Source organism: Leptodactylus fuscus, chromosome 4 (genome assembly GCF_031893055.1).
Source record: "Leptodactylus fuscus isolate aLepFus1 chromosome 4, aLepFus1.hap2, whole genome shotgun sequence".
NCBI lineage: Eukaryota > Metazoa > Chordata > Amphibia > Anura > Leptodactylidae > Leptodactylus > Leptodactylus fuscus.
Window position 1 is genome coordinate 172,618,032 of NC_134268.1, and position 18,993 is coordinate 172,637,024.

An 18,993-nucleotide genomic window follows, 5' to 3' on the forward strand; every position below is an offset into this window, starting at 1 on the left:
TCTGGAACTACGCCACTTCAGTGTCCAGTGTGTGAATAGACACACACCAAAGAATAAATGAATAAAAGAAATGCAACACATGCAGGGTAAAAATGCTCACTATGCTCCATGATAACTTCTTTGAGGAGTACAGTTTCTAAAATGGAGTCATGTCTCAGGGGATTTGGGATAAGGGATTCGAAGTTACCCAACTCCATGGCATATTATTATTTTATGTGGTGAGAAGTGGTTAAATGACTGTAGTTATCAGAGATGGTAAAAGGGCCTCTCTGAAAACATTTTATTCATTTTTGTGTAACCGCATTCTCCAAGAATTTTCCATCAATATAGCCATATAAGAGCTTGTTATGTGCAGGATGAGTTTTAGTATTTATTGGTACTATTTAGGGTTTCTTATAATTTATTAATATCCATATTTTTGGGGGGGTGTGTGGAAACCCCTCACATTCAGCCATTATTTTGTGTATTTATTCTTAGGCCATTTTTTGGTATACATAAGGTCAGAGGTGTAACCCGCTTACTATATGCTATCTATAATACTTGTGTCTTCTTATGGTTTAGAAAGGTATTTAAGCCCCCAAAGGCACCGGAGCTCTATTGCTACATCTGTACCCTCTCTATCTACCCCGTTGCAAAAGTCATACTGTCATCTTTCTGTCCATTGTTCTGATTCGGTACATATTGCTGTGGCTGCAATACAATTGCAATAACAAAATGTGGCAACAGCACTCTGCTAGCACCAAGAGCATTACTGCAAATACCTACTGTCTGTAAGGATACATGAATTTGAGGTTCTTTCTTCATTGTCTTGTTTCATATTCTTTTAAACAGAGGATAAAGTTTGAGTTTCATTCCAAATTGAAGCATTGAGAAAGTAAAAGTTCCTGGATCAACCCTTTAATATGCCCTTACCTGTGATAGATATATCAGCCATTTATTACTAAGGAATTTATTCAGTGGCGTAACTAGGAATGGCGGGGCCCTGTGGCGAACTTTTGGCATGCCCCCCCCCCCAACCGACACCGACGTCGAAGACCACGACCGGCCCCCTCCTCCGCACTCTATTATGTCCCTTAGTGGCCCCTGCACACAGTATTATGTCCCTTACTGGCCCCTGCACACAGTATTATACCCAATAGTGGCCCCTGCACACAGTATTTTGTCCCTTACTGGCCCCTGCACACAGTATCATCCCCAATAGTGTCCCCTGCACACAGTATTATACCCCATAGTGGACACCCATAAACAATTATTATACTCTGGGGTCTTTTCAGACCCCAGAGTATAATAATCGGAGACCCGGGGGAATAAAAACATAAAAAATTACTGTTACTTACCTGTCCTCCTGGCTCCTACGTTGTCTTCTCTGCTGCCGTCCTTCTGAAATGATGTCAGACGTCACATGACCCGGACGCAGGCCGGGTTCATGTAACGTCAGAGACGTCAGAAAGGACGTCAGGAAGGAGGCCTGGCCAGGATCGTGGAGAGGTAAGTAACAGTGTTTGTTACAGTCCCTTACCTCTCCCGGTCCGCCGATCATTATACTCGGGGGTCTGCAAAGACCCCCGAGTATAATGATAGTGTTTGTGGGGCCCGCGGTGTCACTTACTGATCCCGGCCTAGCCAGGATCGGCAAGTGAATAGGGCCCGTAACGGCCTATTAAAAAAAACAAAAAAAACGCAGCGGTAGCGACTGTCACCGGGCCCCCTAATGGCCCGGGCCCTGTGGCAGCCGCCTCCGCTGCCTCTATGGTAGTTACGCCCCTGAGTTTATTCACTTCCAGTATTATTATAGTTGTCATGCAGAACAGATGTCCATATTTAGATGCAATAGGTGAAGCATTCCATCTTGTAACACAAAGTTAATGCTACAAGTTAATAGAAGTTGTCATTCCTGTGTTCGCGATTGAAAAGCATGCAAATGAAGACTGTCAGAATTAATTTGGTTTCTTAAAATGCAGTTTCTGTTTTTGTCTGACATTATTACTGTGATTATGACTTGAGCCTTTATTATCGACAAATATACCTTGACACGATTAAGGTGAACATTTGGCATTCTAAGCATATAGAAGGAATACATTACAGCGAGTAACTGGTGCGTTCAAAGAGTAAAGTGCATTAAAATACAGTTTTCCAGAATCGTAAATTATGCAGCCTAGATTATTTCTTGTGCAATTTACATAGTGTCTTAATATACAAATATGGGTGGCAAACACTCATTACACAGTATGCAATGCTTACTACACAGTCCAAATCTGCAGGGAGAGGCTTTTTATTCACTTGTAAGCCTATGGAAAATAGAGTTAATTAGATACTCAGTGTCACCTCTATAAATTATAAGTGAGTTACATGGTTCAGTCAAGCCAGTACCCAATTATTGCTAAACTTTATCTGGTTTATAATGATGTACAGGATGTACATCAATTTCTGCTATGAAATTAGATTTACTAACTAGTTTGAGAATCAACGTTGGATTAATGGATCTTTGGTCAAACTTAGGATAAAATAAGTGTACCCATAATAAATGGTGGAAGTAGTGTTTGGGTGACATCACTCTTTCTGCTGTGTGGCTTTCCCGTTATGTGCCCCAGGAAAAGAGGTATTGGTGCAATTACCGATAGCGCTTCACTGTCAGAAGGGTGACCTGGAAGAACAAGAACAGATACTGAGCCGATCCTCGTGTAGTATCACTAAATAGGTGTTGTGAACATATAGGAACCGACAAATGCCTGCTCACCTGGGTGGGTTGTGAGGAGTCATAACACCCCCAAAAAAGCCTTAAACACCCGTAGGTCCTAGGTGGATGTTGCTAGGGCAGCAGCTGTGGGAACGCCTCTGGGACGTGTGGTGAACCACACGTCCCAGAGGCGTTGGTCCATTTTCTGCTAGAAGGGTGTTCCTGACAGTCTAGCTGGGAACACCCCTCCTAACAGTACTGTCCTCAGCGCTATACTGTCAGAGGGGGCGTTCCTTACCGCCCAGTCATGTACTGAGCTTGTGGTGTGGTATGTATGCCACTGGACCTGGTTTCTGTGCTATCTTTTTACATCGAGCTTGGTTCTTGCGTTGTATTTATGTTGTGAGCTTGGTTCTGCATTTATGTTATGTTTTTGATCTGTGCTTATTGTTTGTTCTGAGCTTGGTTCTTCTGCTGCATTTTGTTAGGAGCTTATTACTCTTTCTGTTTTTATGCACTTTACGTTGCTTCTTGTACTGTATTTATGTTACAAGCTTGGTTGTAGTGCTGTATTTTTGCACTGGCTTGGTTGTGGTGCTTTAATTTTTACAAGACTCCCCAAGGGTGTCTATGCTTGACATCTGAGGGTCAATGCACATGGAGTTTTTGGGCATGGATTCTCACACGGATTCTGCATCAGAATCCGAGCGGGAAAAAAAGCCTCCCATTGACTTCAATGGGTTACTTTTTCTGGTTGTGGAAAAAGAAACCCATTGAAGTCAATTTGAAGCTTTTTTTCCGTGCGGATTCTGACGCAGACTCTGCACCCAAAAACTCCCGTGTGCATTGACCCTGACACGTGGCCATTTAAAAAATTCTGTGAGCTTTCCTGTCAACAGTACATTGTAGGTGACAACAGTTTCTAATAGTGCTGGCTTACTGCTAGAACTAGAAATGTTGCTGCATGGTAAAGTCCTTCCTGCACACAGTATTATGTGCCACAGTGGCCCCTGCACACAGTATTATGCCTCATACTGGCCCCTCCACAAAGTATTATGCTCCATAGTGGACCACCCACTAACTATTATTATACTGATAGTCTGTCCAGACCCCATAGTATAATGATCTGAGAGTATGGGGAGGTGACAAGCATAAAAACCAGTGTTACTCACCTCTCCTGGGCTCTGATGCTTTTGGCCTTCTTCAATGTCGGCAGAGACATCACATGGACAACGTAAGCGTCACAACGCATAATGATGCTGGCCTGGGCCATGTGAAATGCCCAAAGATTGCAGGGATTCATACAGGAGTGTAGAGGTGAGTATCTATGTTTTTTCACCTCCCCAGGTCTCTGATCATTATACTCTGGGGTCTGAAAAGATCACCCAGTATAACGATAGCTGTATTTGTTGGGATTCATCCAATAAATACTCTTGCCGTGGGCCCGCAGCCTCATTTACTGAGCCTTGCTAACAGCTGCATCTATTTCCCAGTGGTATGATATGAGATGCAGAAGGGGAAGTGGAGGCAGCTGTGAACAGAAGCGGGGATCGGTAAGTAAATAGGGCCCGATGCCTGCTGGACTATTACTTAGTAGAAGAACTTATACTTTTACTTAGCTAATAGATGTTATATACAGTAATTGTTTAAGTGTTGCCATATGTGTAATAAATTGAGCGCTGTTTGAGCGCTGGGGACCTCCCCCAGTGCTGCGAGAGAACTCATTTGCATACCAAGAAAAACTGGATTTCTATCGGCGGCGTGGAGAAAACATCTAAAGGTAGGAGAAGAATAGCCTTTCTTAAGGCTATTCCTAGATGTTAGTCAGAAAAAGGGAATCCAATGAATTGATCCTTTTATTTCACATCAGACCACAAACAAACTCAACCAAAACACACAAAAAAAATTAATTTATTAATATTTTACCCTTTGATTAATTAAAAATATGAAATAATCTTAGTACATAGTCCTGTAGCTGACAAAATAGAATTTGGCAGGTTTGACAGAATAGCTGAAAATCTACCAGCTTTGGTCTTGATAGATGATAGCGAACAGGTTAGTTGACAATATTCATTTTGCCTCTTTACATTTTCAGTGTCTGTCATCTTCTGCTTTATCTTATGTAGAACAGCAAATTGAACTTTTGTGGGTTACGCATAAAGACTTATTATGTAGATCTTCTGAAATGAGAGCAAAACCCAAATGTATTTCCAAGAAATAAAGTTTTATTATTTTAGCCGTAAAATGATGCGGTCAATTGCTTCCTTTATAACTGTGGTATGGCTGGAACGGGAACGTTTTAGATATTCACCAGATGGGGGCACCAGAGCATCATGATGATGCAATTTAATCCTACGGAACATACCTACATTTGTTATAGGATACATCTGTAGCAGTATGCATTACCTAAGGATTACAATATTAAATGATAACATTGGAACAGCTGCATTATATCTAGGAAACACCTTTTGCCTTTCACTTTAACTAACGTATTCATTCTTTCTAGAAACAGCGAAATCCTAGGAACACATCGCACCATACCTTTTATTTAGAGCAGAACGTAAGAGCGGAACAGACTGTATCCAGTTTAGAATAGAACAGCATGAGTCTGTCTTACCATATTCTTTTTTCTGCTGTCAACACTATGGATTATTAGTCCTATTTTGTATAGCATATGACAAGAACCTGTATTCATTTCTTGTTTGGTTTATACAGAGAGCAGGTGAATCCTTTTACCACCTGGACTACCTTTGTTTCCAAGTCGGAGACCGATGACGTCACCAGTGACACGTGACATGTTGCTAGGTAGCCATTAAAATGATATATTTTTAATGACAAGCAACAATTCCAATGACAACATTGACAAAATTGCCATAAATAATGACATCCAAGGGAAAAAAAAAACTCAGCTTGCAAAATAATACATGGTTCTTGACTTTCTTAGTTTCTTGTTTTATTTAAAAACCTGCAAAGCTTCGTAACCTTTATAAGTAATGTATAATACATAACATGGAAATCAATAATTTATTTCATTCTTAAAAGCAACTTAGTAGAACTAAGTCACAAAATATGTCTCACACCTGAGTGGATGGATTATCCACATTTGGTTTCCTGTACTAGTTTGTGTGAAATTTAATGCGGATTCCTGCAGCATGGGTTAAAGCATGAGCATTCAGAAGAGCACATGGGATTGCAGTGACCTATATATGCGGATAATTTGTGGCTGAGTGTGTTGGCTGATGGTATGGCTATTAGATTCCTTCACCATTATTTCAAGACATACGGTATTGGAAATTTTCTTGTGTTTTCCAGGGTAGTTATGTTGGAAAAATAACATTTTCTTATTTTATTTTATTTTTTAAAATAGTTTTTCATGTCGAGGCTGTTGTCACAGCTCTGTAATTTCTGCTTCTTTATTACAGCCACACGTGGTAGAGGGTTTTATGGTTATCCCATATTGATTTAGTGGCTGCACTTATATGGTATTGACCTTATGCAATCTCCCTAAAACCACTGTATTGTTTATGATACAAATAATAGCGGTTTACTATTCTATTGAACTATTTTTTATTTCTATATTTTTAATGGAAAGCTATAGAAGAGTACAGGGGTGTAACAAGTAACCATCGGGCCCTGTAGAAAACTTGTAACTTTGGGCTCCATTCTACTATGACAACCTTAAGGAGGATCTTTCATCAGTTGGGGCACATGCAGTTTTATATACCGCTAGCAAAGGCGACAATGTGCTGAATTCAGGGCACTGTCGCATTTCACAATCTGTGCCCTAGGTGAAGAGCTATCGGTGCCGGTACTATAGCTCTTCACCGTCAGAAGGGTGTTCCTGACAGTCAGTCTATAGCGATGTACTATGAGAGCGGGGAGGAACGCCCCCCCCCCCAGTACTTGTCTATGGACGAGTACTGTAAGGAGGGGAGGAGGCGTTCTCACAGTACAGCTGTGGACTTCTGATGGCGAAGAGCTATGGTACTGGCACCGATAGCTCTTCACCTGGGGCACAGATCGTGAAATCTGACAGTGCGCTGAATTCAGCACACTGTCGGCTTTCTAGCGGTATATAAAACCACATGTGCCCCAACCGATGAAAGGTCCTTTTTAATGAGGACCTATCATCACCTCTACCAACCCACATTCTTAGCAACTGTTATAGTTGCTGCTCTATTGATTCCAGCTCTTTAGTTGAAATTTTCTCTCTAGCTTCCACCATTCCTGAGTAACAAGTGCAGTTAGTTTTGGTGTCTGATGTGCTGTTAAAGCTATTTATTGTCAGAAGGGTGGAGTCAGGTAAGGGGTGTGATTCAGAGGCAGCCAGTGTTAGAGCTCAGAATCACAACTCTTGCCTGCTCCTGCTTGACACCGCCCTCCTGACAGTACATTGATTAAACAGTATATCAGGCCCCAAAATTAACAACACTGTTTACGCTGGAATGGTGGGGGCTAGAGAAAAATCCCAACCGCTCCAGAATCAGTTGAGCGGCACCTAATAATTGATGTAAAGAGCTGGACTTGTTGGAGGTGATATAAGGTCCTGGGTTTGTGTTCATCTGGGAGCTCCTGGCATCCTCTGCATTTGTTTTACATGGGTAGCTTCCTGCTCTCTAAGCCTACAAATACCATGATGTATTACTCTTCACTCAGATCCCCCTCTCAGATCTCCCTACACACAGGGAAAATTCACATAGTAATTTTACAGTACCAATAATGCACACAGTGATATCACAGCACATGGATAATAAAGACAGTGATGTCACAGTACAGAGATAATTCACACACACACACACACACAAAAAAAATAAATAAATCACTGTGTACACGACAACATCACAGCATATGAATAAAGTAATTATAATGATGTCACATACAGACATAATGATGTCCCATTAAATAATGGAAACACATTCAGTTTTACACATGCCCTTCCATCAGCCATAGTTATTACTTATTGCATCCTTGGTCTCAATGGAAATGGGTTCCCTTAGTTTTTGGACCTAAATGAGCTACAGTGTTTCCTACACTGGCAGTTACGCCAATGAGCGTACTGTAGATACTGCACTGATGATATATGAATTATATATATTTTGTATTATCATGTAATTTGAGTACGTCAGTATTATTTCATTATACCATATACCATTTTACCACTGTATTGATATTTTATGTAGGTTAAAACATACCTGCTTCTAGCTTTCATGCTACTCTTTTCATGGGGTTTTTGACACTTATACTTTTACACAATGGCCCAGATTTATGAAGACTGTCATTTATCACTCCAGTCCTCATAGTCCTGGGACCTGCGTCTCATATATGATATGGCTCACACCTCCTCATAAATGAGGCACGCCCTCTGCTGGACTGTGCACTTGGGGCAAAATGTATGGCAGCTAGTACCTTGTATATACAGTATTTCTCCATCATATACATTAGATTTCTGGTGCAAATTATGGTAAATATTGGCATAGGTCCTGCCCCCTGCATGCTTTCTCCACATCTCCTTTTTGGGAAAGTGACAAAGGCGGTGCTGATTTTAAAAACACGCATGTTTTTATGCTTTGTATGCCAGAAAACTTGAGTACAAAGCATACTGAATCTGTGCCATTGATTTCACGTGACAACAGGCATTAAAGAGGACCTTTCATCAGATCGGGCACATGCAGTTTTATATACTGTTTGAAAGCTGACAGTGCGCTGAATTCAATTCTGTGCCCGGTGTAAAGCGCTATCGGTCCCGGTACCGTAGCGCTTTACAGTCAGAAGGGCGTTTCTGACACTTAGCCAGGAACGTCCTTCCGCCCAGCAGCGCCTATTGCACTGTACTGTGGAGCGGGGAGGAACTCCCTCTCCCTCTCCTGATAATACTAGCCTATGGACGAGCTGTGTGAGCAGAGGGAGGGGGCGTTCCTCCCCGCTCACACTCTAGAGTGCGATAGGCGCTGCTGTGCAGAAGGACGTCCCTGGCTAACTGTCAGAAATGCCCTTCTGACACTAAAGCGCTACGGTACCGGGACCGATAGCGCTTTACACCGGGCACAGATCGGGAAAGCCGACAGTGCGCTGAATTCAGCACACTGTCAGCTTTCCAGCAGTATATAAAACTGCATGTGCCCGATCTGATAAAAGGTCCTCTTTAAGTTAGAAAGAAGTAAGACACTTAGTGTCCGGCCTTTTGGAAACATAATTTTCAGTATATATAGTAATTTCGAAATTTTGATGGTCATTACATTGACCATCACGTAAGGATACGTTTGATCAAACAACTGTGACCATTTGGGGTTTTACAATGTGTTTATGTTTTAGATAAATGTTATGCAAGTACAGTCACTGACAAAAGTTCTATCGCTTATCCATGTTGTGGAATCAAAAGCTTATAAACTGACTTTAAATTCATCCATTGGTTTTAGAAATGACTCATATGAAAGCTGAAACCCTCCCAAATGTGTTTTTTGTTAAGAAAATAAATTGACTTCACCGCTGAAATATTGATCATTTAATGAACACAGAAAGGTCAGATTTTGGCAAGACAAAAGTTTTGTTGCCCACATAAAGTCATTTATTATTTTATTATGCTTATTTATATAGCGCCATCATATTCCGCAGCGCTTTACAGATATTGTCAGTCACTGTCCCATATAGGGCTCACAATCTACATTCCCTATCAGCATGTCTTTGGTGTGTGGGAGGAAACCCACGCAAACACAGGGAGAACATACAAACTCCTTGCAGATGTTGCCCATGGCAGGATTTGAACCCAGGACTCCAGCGCTGCAAGGCTGCAGTGCTAACCACTGAGCCACCGTGAAAATCAAACCAATAATTCAGTTCAAATACAAAGATATGTTTCCTAACATTGGTGAATGACGTTGTGGTGATACTAGAGCCATATTTAATATTTTGTGTGACTTCCATGAACTTGAAGGACAGCATCCATGCGTTTCAACAATGATTCATACAATTTATTGATGAAGTCATCAGTAATAGCAAAAAATGCAGTCTAACATGTCTCCCAGAGTTGTCTGCCAAGCTTCCTCTTTCATCCTACCCCAAACATGCTCAATGATGTTCATGTCTGATGACTGGGCTGGCCAGTGCTGGAGCACCTTCATCTTCTTGTAGAGATGGATGTATGAGATGGAGCACCATCCTGTGGCAAAATTTGACCCCTTTAAGATTGGGAATGTAAGAGGAAGCTAATACTTGGTGATATTTTAGGCTATTGATATTGCCTTCCACCTTGCAAATGTTTCGCATACCCCCATACTGAATGTAACTCAAGACCATGATCTTACACCCAGAAAACAGTTAAGTTTGGTGGTGGAATCTTGGATCCATACGGGCTCCAGTAGGTCTGCAGTATCTGCAATGGCTGTAATTCAACTGAAGATTCATCTGAGAAATCCACCTTCTGCCACTTTTCCAGAATCCATCCGTTTAGCAGGCTGTGGGCCTTTAATTGCCTTTTGTTTAGTGATGGCTTCCGGGCACTGATTCGACTGATTTTTTTTTTACATATAGTAACTTCTTTACCAACCAATATTTCCCATATACACACATAAAGACTCTCATAGACGGGAGCTATGGGATTCATCACTCATTCTAAGCATCACATAACCCAATGGAGGGCCAAACAGAGGATGTATTACAGAAAGAAAGCACCAGGTGAACAACCTTAATGTATTGCACTTGGTAGGATACCTGATAATAACAGGCGATGCAATAAAAATGTTGGAGTGCTACTTTCATACGTTATTGATTATATGTTATAATGCTGTCTGACTTATCATTCTTGGCCAGTGTTCATCCATCATGTGTGTCTAACAGCTTACTATAAGGTTATGTTCCTGTTTGTATGTTGACTGTTGACTATGTAAAACATAGATCTCAAGCCTTGAAGTTATTTTATTAAGACATTCATATGGAAGCCTAAATTTACAGGTAAATCCTACAAGATGTGCAATCTATTCAAAAGGTCTGTGACATTTCATATGGTGACTGTCAGTTTTTCTTATGATACCATTTCTTGAAATGAACATAAGATGCTTGTGTATGGATCTTCCACAAGAGGTCTATGGTACCATGCAGTGCCTGTTACTCGTCTCTTTATCAAGTGATTAGGTCACTATGCGCCTATGGATTTTCTCCTAAATTCAATTGCACCCTAAGAATCTGACATTTAGCAAGTTTTAATATAATTCTTTCAAACATAATAAACTAGAAAGCGTAAACCTTCTGCCACAGCAACAAAAGAGAATTGTGCCTTCCCAGCAGTGTCTCCTCTAAGCTGTGCACTCTGGAAAGGACAGAGTTAAAAGAACATATTAATGAGGTGAAGAACCCAATAAGAGCGTCACCTGTCTGGTATTTTTGTTTAACTAAGCAGAACATACGTCAAGTTCCACCATCTTTATATGTAATGAATGAGATATTTTTGCCCACCATCCCTGTTTTTCAGTAACTTAATTACTGAAGATGTGGATTCTATAAGACGTGGCTGTGGAAACTGAGGGATGACCTGGCATTTATTCTTAGCCCTAAGAAAGAAGTATGTATTTTGCTTCAAGAAAATCCCTAAAATAGACATGGAGTAATTGTTGTAAGCCAGAAAGAGTAACAGTGCAGTCAGGAATGAAGGCAAGAATCATCACCAGGAATGTGGTCATAATATGACAAGCCAGAGAACAAGTGGAAGTGTAGTCAGAAATGGAGCTGAGTAATAGACCAGGGCTAAAACTACAGGTACCAGGTGTCAGGATCTGAGTTATTTATAAAATGGTTGTGTGTTTGAGTTGTGTTTGGGGATTTGAGCCAGTGCCCTGTGTTCTTTGGTCAATTCTCTTTGCCACTGAGCTGTTGGGATAGTGGTTGGGTCTTGGCCTCTGTGTCTACTTGAGCTTGCGTTGTATCTCAGTGGATGTGAACATCAGATGTGTATAATTGTTGTCAACCTATCAGTTGGGTTGAACCGATCTTGAAATTTCAGGATCATTTTTAAAATCCGATTTCCAATCATTTTCCATTTGAACCCGATCCCGATCCCAATTCCGATCCCAATGCAAGTCAATGGGATTTTTTTTAATAACCGAAGATCGGATTTTAAAAACGATCCTATTCACTACACAGCATGGAGTCCAAAAAGTGTTTCAATTTTTGGACTCCATGCTGTGTAGTGATTAAAAAAAAAAATCCCCCGGCTACTTAGCCCCCCTGGTGTATACTTACCTGCACAGATCCTCTGCTGCTCCCCGTTCTTCTCGGTCCAGTCCATTCTCATTGAAATGCCTTAAGAGTGCCATGCGCGCCCCCACCTCCCTAGGCTAGTTTTAGAGATGATGGGAGTAGGCAGGGTTTGGTGTGGCTTAGGAGAGTGTGGGTGGGGAGACGTGAGTGCATCACTCACGTCTCCCCTCCCAGTACCAGCCCACCCTCTCCTAAGCTACAAGCCCCTCCTTCTCCCAGCATTTCTAACACTAGTCTAGGGAGGCAGGGGCACTCAGGGAGCTCTGAAGGCATGTCAATGAGAGAAAAGAGGAGCAAGAAGAACGGGGAGCAGCAGCGGATCTGTGCAGGTAAGTTGAGCAAAGTTCGCGAGTAGGTAGATACTATCTACTCTTCTGTTTCCTCCCTGCTGTGCCATATACTGGACTCTGCTACATCTCTATAACTGTACATTGACTTGTCTATTTACTCTTTTGCTTCGTCCCTGCTTTACTGTATACTCAGCTCTGCTACATCTCAGATGTAGCAGAGCTGAGTATATGGTAAAGCAGGGACGAAGCAGAAGAGTAGATAGACAAGTCAATGTACAGTAGTATTTATCTACTCGCGAACTTTAGCCATGGCTTATTATATGGCAAGTGCTTCATCATCCTCACAGCAGTGCAGCACAGAGTGATTTACCGCAGCCTGCCACTCTTCTGCTTTATCCCTGTTTTATCGTATACTCAGCTCTCCTACATCTGAGATGTAGCAGAGCTGAGTATACAGCACTGCAGGGAGGAAACAGAAGAGTAGAGAGCGAGTACTATATGAAACTCCCATTTCGAATAGCACGCTCCCATAGGAATGAACGGACACAGCTGGCACGCAGGGGGTTAAGTGGCCGGACACCAACAAAGTCCACGTGCTGGTCGCTTCCATTCATTCCTATGGGTGCGTGCTATTCGAAACGGGAGTTTCGAATAGTATTCGCTCATCTCTAGATACTATAGCTTTTCTCACAATGATTGGCCAGTAGCCAAGCATTGTGGGAAATAACCTCCGACCTTGATCCCGCCGGAAAAGATCAGGATCGGAATTCCGATCCCGATCACTCAACCCTACCTATCAGGTCTTTCTGGGGTCTGTAAAAGGCTGACTGCTGGCTTTAGTCCTTGCCGGTTTTCGTGGTTTCCAGCTAGGATTCTTAGCCCAGTCTAGTATGAGAGTTTAGTTGGAGTTGTACGGTTTCAGGAGCTGAATTGCAAGTGGTGTGAGTTGTGTTCTGTATGAGAGTCTGTTTTCCCTCAAACTTTCCTACTCAACCCCTCTCCTGGATCTCTGGCTGCCTGTAACTGTTTGGAATTTGTGAGTTTCTGTTTTGGGTTCCGGGTTTGTTTTGCCCCTGTCCTGTGTTACCTTTCTTCACTACTCCACTCCTCCTCTCCTCAAATTCTTGTTGTGTATTTTGTGGTTGTGCTGCACCTGTTAGTGCTCCAGAACGTTCCATCCTAGCTCGTACTGTTCGCTACCACACTTACCCTTTATAGTTTACCAGTCCCTAGCCTCTTTCAGCTCTCATCCTAACTGTCTGTAGGTCTTCGCGTTTAGAGAGCCAGCAGTTGTCGGGACCGAGCTTAGCTTTGGAACAGCTGACCAACACCCTCAGGCAGGGCCTAGTTAGCTGTAGTAGCGCTAGGGACAGCTCATCTACCCCGTTTTCCTAGCAGTGCAAGCACCATTCAGTACCATGGTTGTCGGACATCTATATAACCGTGACACCAGGTGAACAATCCAAAAAGTGAGACAGAAAGAAAATGCAAGAACAAGTCTGAGGTCAGGATCATGGTCAATCAGGAACTAGGATGAGAACCACAAGGAGCAAGAGCCAGGGAAAAGATAGGATCACAATATGCAGGTGAGGGGGACAGGTAGAAGTCCGCTATGCTACACATCATTTGGGAGAATTGGCTGCCATAAACTGATGTTGATAATTGAGCAATATGGAAATGAGGGGGCCTGATGCAGCAGAGAATCCTGGAGTGGCTGGTTGCCTAACAAATGGATGCAGCTGGTGCCATTGCTGTACTAGAATTGAGTGAGATGAGTAAGATCCTGCTTACACCTTCCCCTGTGACTAATATCTTGCATTTCCAACCTGCTTCCTGTTATTGCATTTCTTCCTAGTTGTGAAGTCTCAGCTAGTGATCTCGGATTCTGACCCTTAGCTACGGCATGTCTGTCACTTTGTCTCTGCTTCCTACATTAAGATTTCACATTCAGATCTTGTATCTGAAATATATTCCTATTATCTGTAAAGCCAGTGAATCATCCTCCTCATAGTATATTTCAACACACCTTTCTATAAATAGCTGCCTAATTTAAGACACAGTTTGAAGTCCTCCTTACTTCTAAAGTCTTCCTATTAATGAAAGCAGAAGGTAGAACACTGCTAGCTTGTTGGATTCAGAAAACAGATTCTAAATCATTCTCTGTTCATTTATTCCTAAAAATATCTCAGCAGTAAAACTGACAAAATATAATAATGTCCTAATAGATAGAAACACATTTTTCCTAAACTTGATAATGAGTTTCTTATACATTTATGCATAGGCATTCATTTGGCAGTTTACACAGTATATATCTTCTAATAATAGAGACCAGGCCAGTACAGGATTCAGAATATATTACATTTTTGTTCCAAATTGAAGACGTATTTTTTTTTAAACATACGTCACAATGAGACAAATAGCTTATTAATACAGATGGACAAACCGTACATCAAACCATTGTTTAGTTTGGTTATTGGGCAGCTGATGAAATGATATCACCTTTTGTCTTTATTATTTTTTATATTATCTATATTAATGGAATAAGAGAATACCTGTAGTATTATATATTCAAAAATAAATGGAAAAAGTGGGCACTATAAACTGCATAAATGCCCATAGATGATCAGTTGAATCTCACGGTGGGCACCTTGTTCACCCTGGCATTGCAGGATACACTCATTGTAATACAGACACTCATCTTACAGCTAGAGATGAGTGAGTACTGTTCGGATCAGCCGATCCGAACTGCACGCTCCATAGAAATGAATGGATGCACCTGGTACTTCTGCTTTGACGGCGGCCGGCCGCTTAACCCCCTGCGTGCCGGCTACGTCCATTCATTTCTATGCGAGTGTGCTGTTCGGATCGGCTGATCCGAACAGTACTCGCTCATCTCTACTTACAGCCTGTTAACTAGGAGCCAGTGAATACTACAATGCTTTGAATACACGCAGGCTTGGACCGGCCCACAAGTGAACCTATGAATCCCCTGGTAGTTCCCTGAGCCTGATGGGCCCCCAGTTAACATTGGCATGGCACAGTACACTCGTACTTTATACAAACATTCATTGTATATTTCAGCTAGGCATCAGTATAACAAATTGGGTATATTATTTAAGAAACAACACAGTTTATTTTTATATGATGTAGACTAGAGATGAGCGAACAGTGAAATATTCGATATTCGTTTCGAGTAGAGCCTCAATATTCGACTACTCGATCGAATATCGAATCCCATTATAGTCTATGGGAAAAAATGCTTGTTTCAGGAGAAACCACTATTAGACTAAAGGAGAGTCACCAAGTTCACAAGTAGCAGGAGGAGAGTGTTTAGGAGGAGCGTTGTGCAGTTAAAGCGCACGGACCCCATTATAGGCTTGGGGGTCCGTGCGCTTTAACTGCACAGCGCTTGCAGTTGCACTGATAAAAAGTAAGCTCCCACGTAACCGCAAGCTGCCAGTTCTCCCGACTAGCAGCAAAGAAGAGCCTGTGGCAAATCAACGCTGGTTCTACAGCAGGCTCGTCCTTGCTAGTCGGGAGAGTTGGAAGCTTGCTGTTACGAAGGAGCTTACTTTTTCTCATAGGAATGAATTGACCAATGGAGACTGCTGTGGTCCTATCTTAGACTCCGCCTCCTCACAGACAAGCCTCTGGCAGAACCAACGTTGATTGGCCGAATGCTGTACACTGGCCAATCAACGCTGATCAATTCATTCCTATGAGAAAAAGTCAGCTCCCTCGTAAAAGCAAACTGCCAGCTCTCCCGACTTGCAAGGACGAGCCTGCTGCAGAACCAGCGTTGATTTGTCAAATGCTATACACTGAACACTGGTTCTGAATCGAATATTTACTGCGAATAGCTAGTAGTATTCGATCGAGTACGAATATTTTGAATACCTACTCGATCGAATACTACTCGCTCATCTCTAGTGTAGACACATTGGATGGTTGAAATTACATCTAGGTGCGGAGTCAGCCCAACCAGTAGCCTTCCTTTCAGCACCCCATCTTTTCAATCACACTACAGTGGTTCCAATCTCCTCAGTAAGCAAGTTGGTGACATTGGGAATGAGTGTCAGGTAATATTTGCATGTAGCCATATGGTGAACCCCAAGTATGTAAACCTTAGTCACCCCAGTCCGACTCTGATTACAGGAATAGGTGTCATTTATTTATTTGACAGATCTCTTCACTATTGATAAACTTTTTCATAGAAGTTAAGCCATCCTTAAAGACAAATTAACATTATATGGTAGGTTATAGGTTAGTTCTAACATTATTGGTGGTGTTGGCTAGTAAAGTGATTATTAGTAACATCCCTGGAGGTTTATATTAACTAAGGAGGTATTCCAATCTCAATATTTAAACTTGTAGCTTAAGCTAACTGAAATCTTTGATCCGATACATTGCTTTATCTATCTAGCTGTTTGCTAGATACTGCTCATTATGCCTTCTCAGTGTGTACAGTTCATTGACTAGATACAGATCACCTCTCTTTGTCTAGCTCTAGTGTTTGGCTGATGACTTATTTCCTGCCCCCAGCCACCTGTATTCATTTGTCTCCCTCTCTCTGCGCATTGCTCTCAGTTGCTGAGTCCTGAAAAGTGCTAGTAAAGTTTCTTGAGCAGCGCCTCTGTTATTTCTGTATGTAAATCCAGAGATAGTTGTAATTTTATTAACAAACACAGAGCATGCTTCTGGATTGAGCTGAATGCCAGGAAGTGGAAATGAGAGGAGACAACAGGGAAGCTGAAATCCTGAGATGAGAAAATCCTTTAAAAGAGTTGATATTCATAACTCTGGGTGAGATAACACACAAGCTACATTAAGTACGGAAAGTATTCAGACCCCTTTAAATTTTTCACTGTTTGTTTCATTTCAGCCATTTGCTAAAATAAAAAAAGTTCATTTTATTTTTCATTAATGTACACTCAGCACCCCATCTTGACAGAACCCCCCCCCAGAAATTTAGATATCTTTGCAAATTTATTAAAAAAAGAAAAGCTGAAATATCACATGGTTGTAAGTATTCAGACCATTTGCTGTGACACTCTTATTTAACTCACATGCTGTCCATTTCCTTCTGATCCTCCTTGAGATGGTTCTACTCCTGGAGTCCAGATATATTTAATTAAACTAATTTGACTTGATTAGGAAAGACACACCTGTCTATATAAGACCTCACAGCTCACAGTGCATGTAGGGCAAATGAGAATCATGAAGTCAAAGGAACTGCCCGAGGAGCTCAGAGACAGAATTTTGGCAAGGTACAGATCTGACCAAGGTTACAAAAGAATTTCTGTAGCACTCAAGGTTTGTAAGAGCGCAGTGACCTCCATAATCCTTGAATGGAAGAAGTTTGGGATGACTAGAACTCTTTCTAGACCTGGCAGTCCAGCCAAACCGAGCAATCATGGGAGAAGAGCCTTGGAAGGTAAAGAAGAACCCAAAGATCACTGTGACTGAGCTCCATAGATGCAGTAGGGAGATGATAGAAAGTTCTACAAAGTCAACTATCACTGTAGCCCTCCATCAGTCAGGGCTTGATGGCAGAGTGGCCCGAAGGAAGCCTCTCCTCAGTGCAAGACATATGAAAGCCCACAAAGAGTTTGCCAAAAATCACATGAAGGACTCCCAGACTATGAGAAATAATATTCTCTGGTCTGATGAGATGAAGATTGAAGTTTTTGGTGTTAATTCTAAGCGGTATGTATAGAGAAAACCAGATTATGGGGATAACGTCCATCTTTAGGGAGAGACCACCTTTTCATGTGTGTGGAGACTTATACAGCCATAGTTGCTCCACTGCAAGGGAATATGGGAAGAATATGCAAATCTGTCTCCCAAGATGTAAACAGGGAGACAGTGCCTCTGTTATGCTGCCCTCTCTCTAGGCTGCGCTGATGAAGTCCAACCAGACAGAAATGGTGCTGTCCGTAGCTGAAAAATTGATTTGGTTATAACCCCGTATTATGCAGTAAAGACTTCTGGGAAAGTTGGGCATGATGTTCAGGGTGCTTCCCATAGAGGGCAGCATAACAGAGGCACTGTCTCCCTGTTTACATCTTGGGAGACAGATTTGCATATTCTTCCTAGAGAAAACCATGCACTGCTCATCAGTGAAACATGATGGTGGCAGCATCAAGCTATGGGGGTATTTATCAGCTGCAGGGACAGGATGACTGGTTTCAGTTGAAGGAAAGATGAATGCGGCAATAAAAATCTAAACTTGAGCCGACAACCATAGAAATCTTCTAGGTATCATAGACCTGTATGTGTGGCCATTGGTCATCAATGTATTATAGCACTTAGCATTTGACATCCATAATCATTTAAGAGGTTACTGCTCATTGGCACAAACATGCTGGCGTTCATTGTCTAATATGTCTTGAATCAGGTCTCCAATTACTTTCCTTTATGTAGCTGCCAGTTTGAAGAAATTCAGACTGAAAATATTTTAATCTTTTTAGGTTCTGTGTCAATGTAAAGAAAGAGAAGTTCCTATTCAAGTTAATACAGTAAAGACCTAGGTAACAATTCCTGTGCAGTCAGGTTGAGAAATGTAAAATGTCTCATTACTCGGGTGCTAAGGGTCATACCTTTTCTACAGTCACATACTTTTGGCAATGCAGTAATTTGCAAGGTTCATGTATGAGAACGGTTATGGGTTATAATGCATTTAACGCTGCTGGAATTGGTTGCCTGTTTTTTGTTTAAAGGTTTTTATGGAAGACGATAATGAATGACCTATATATGGTCTTATAATGTGTAAGGAAA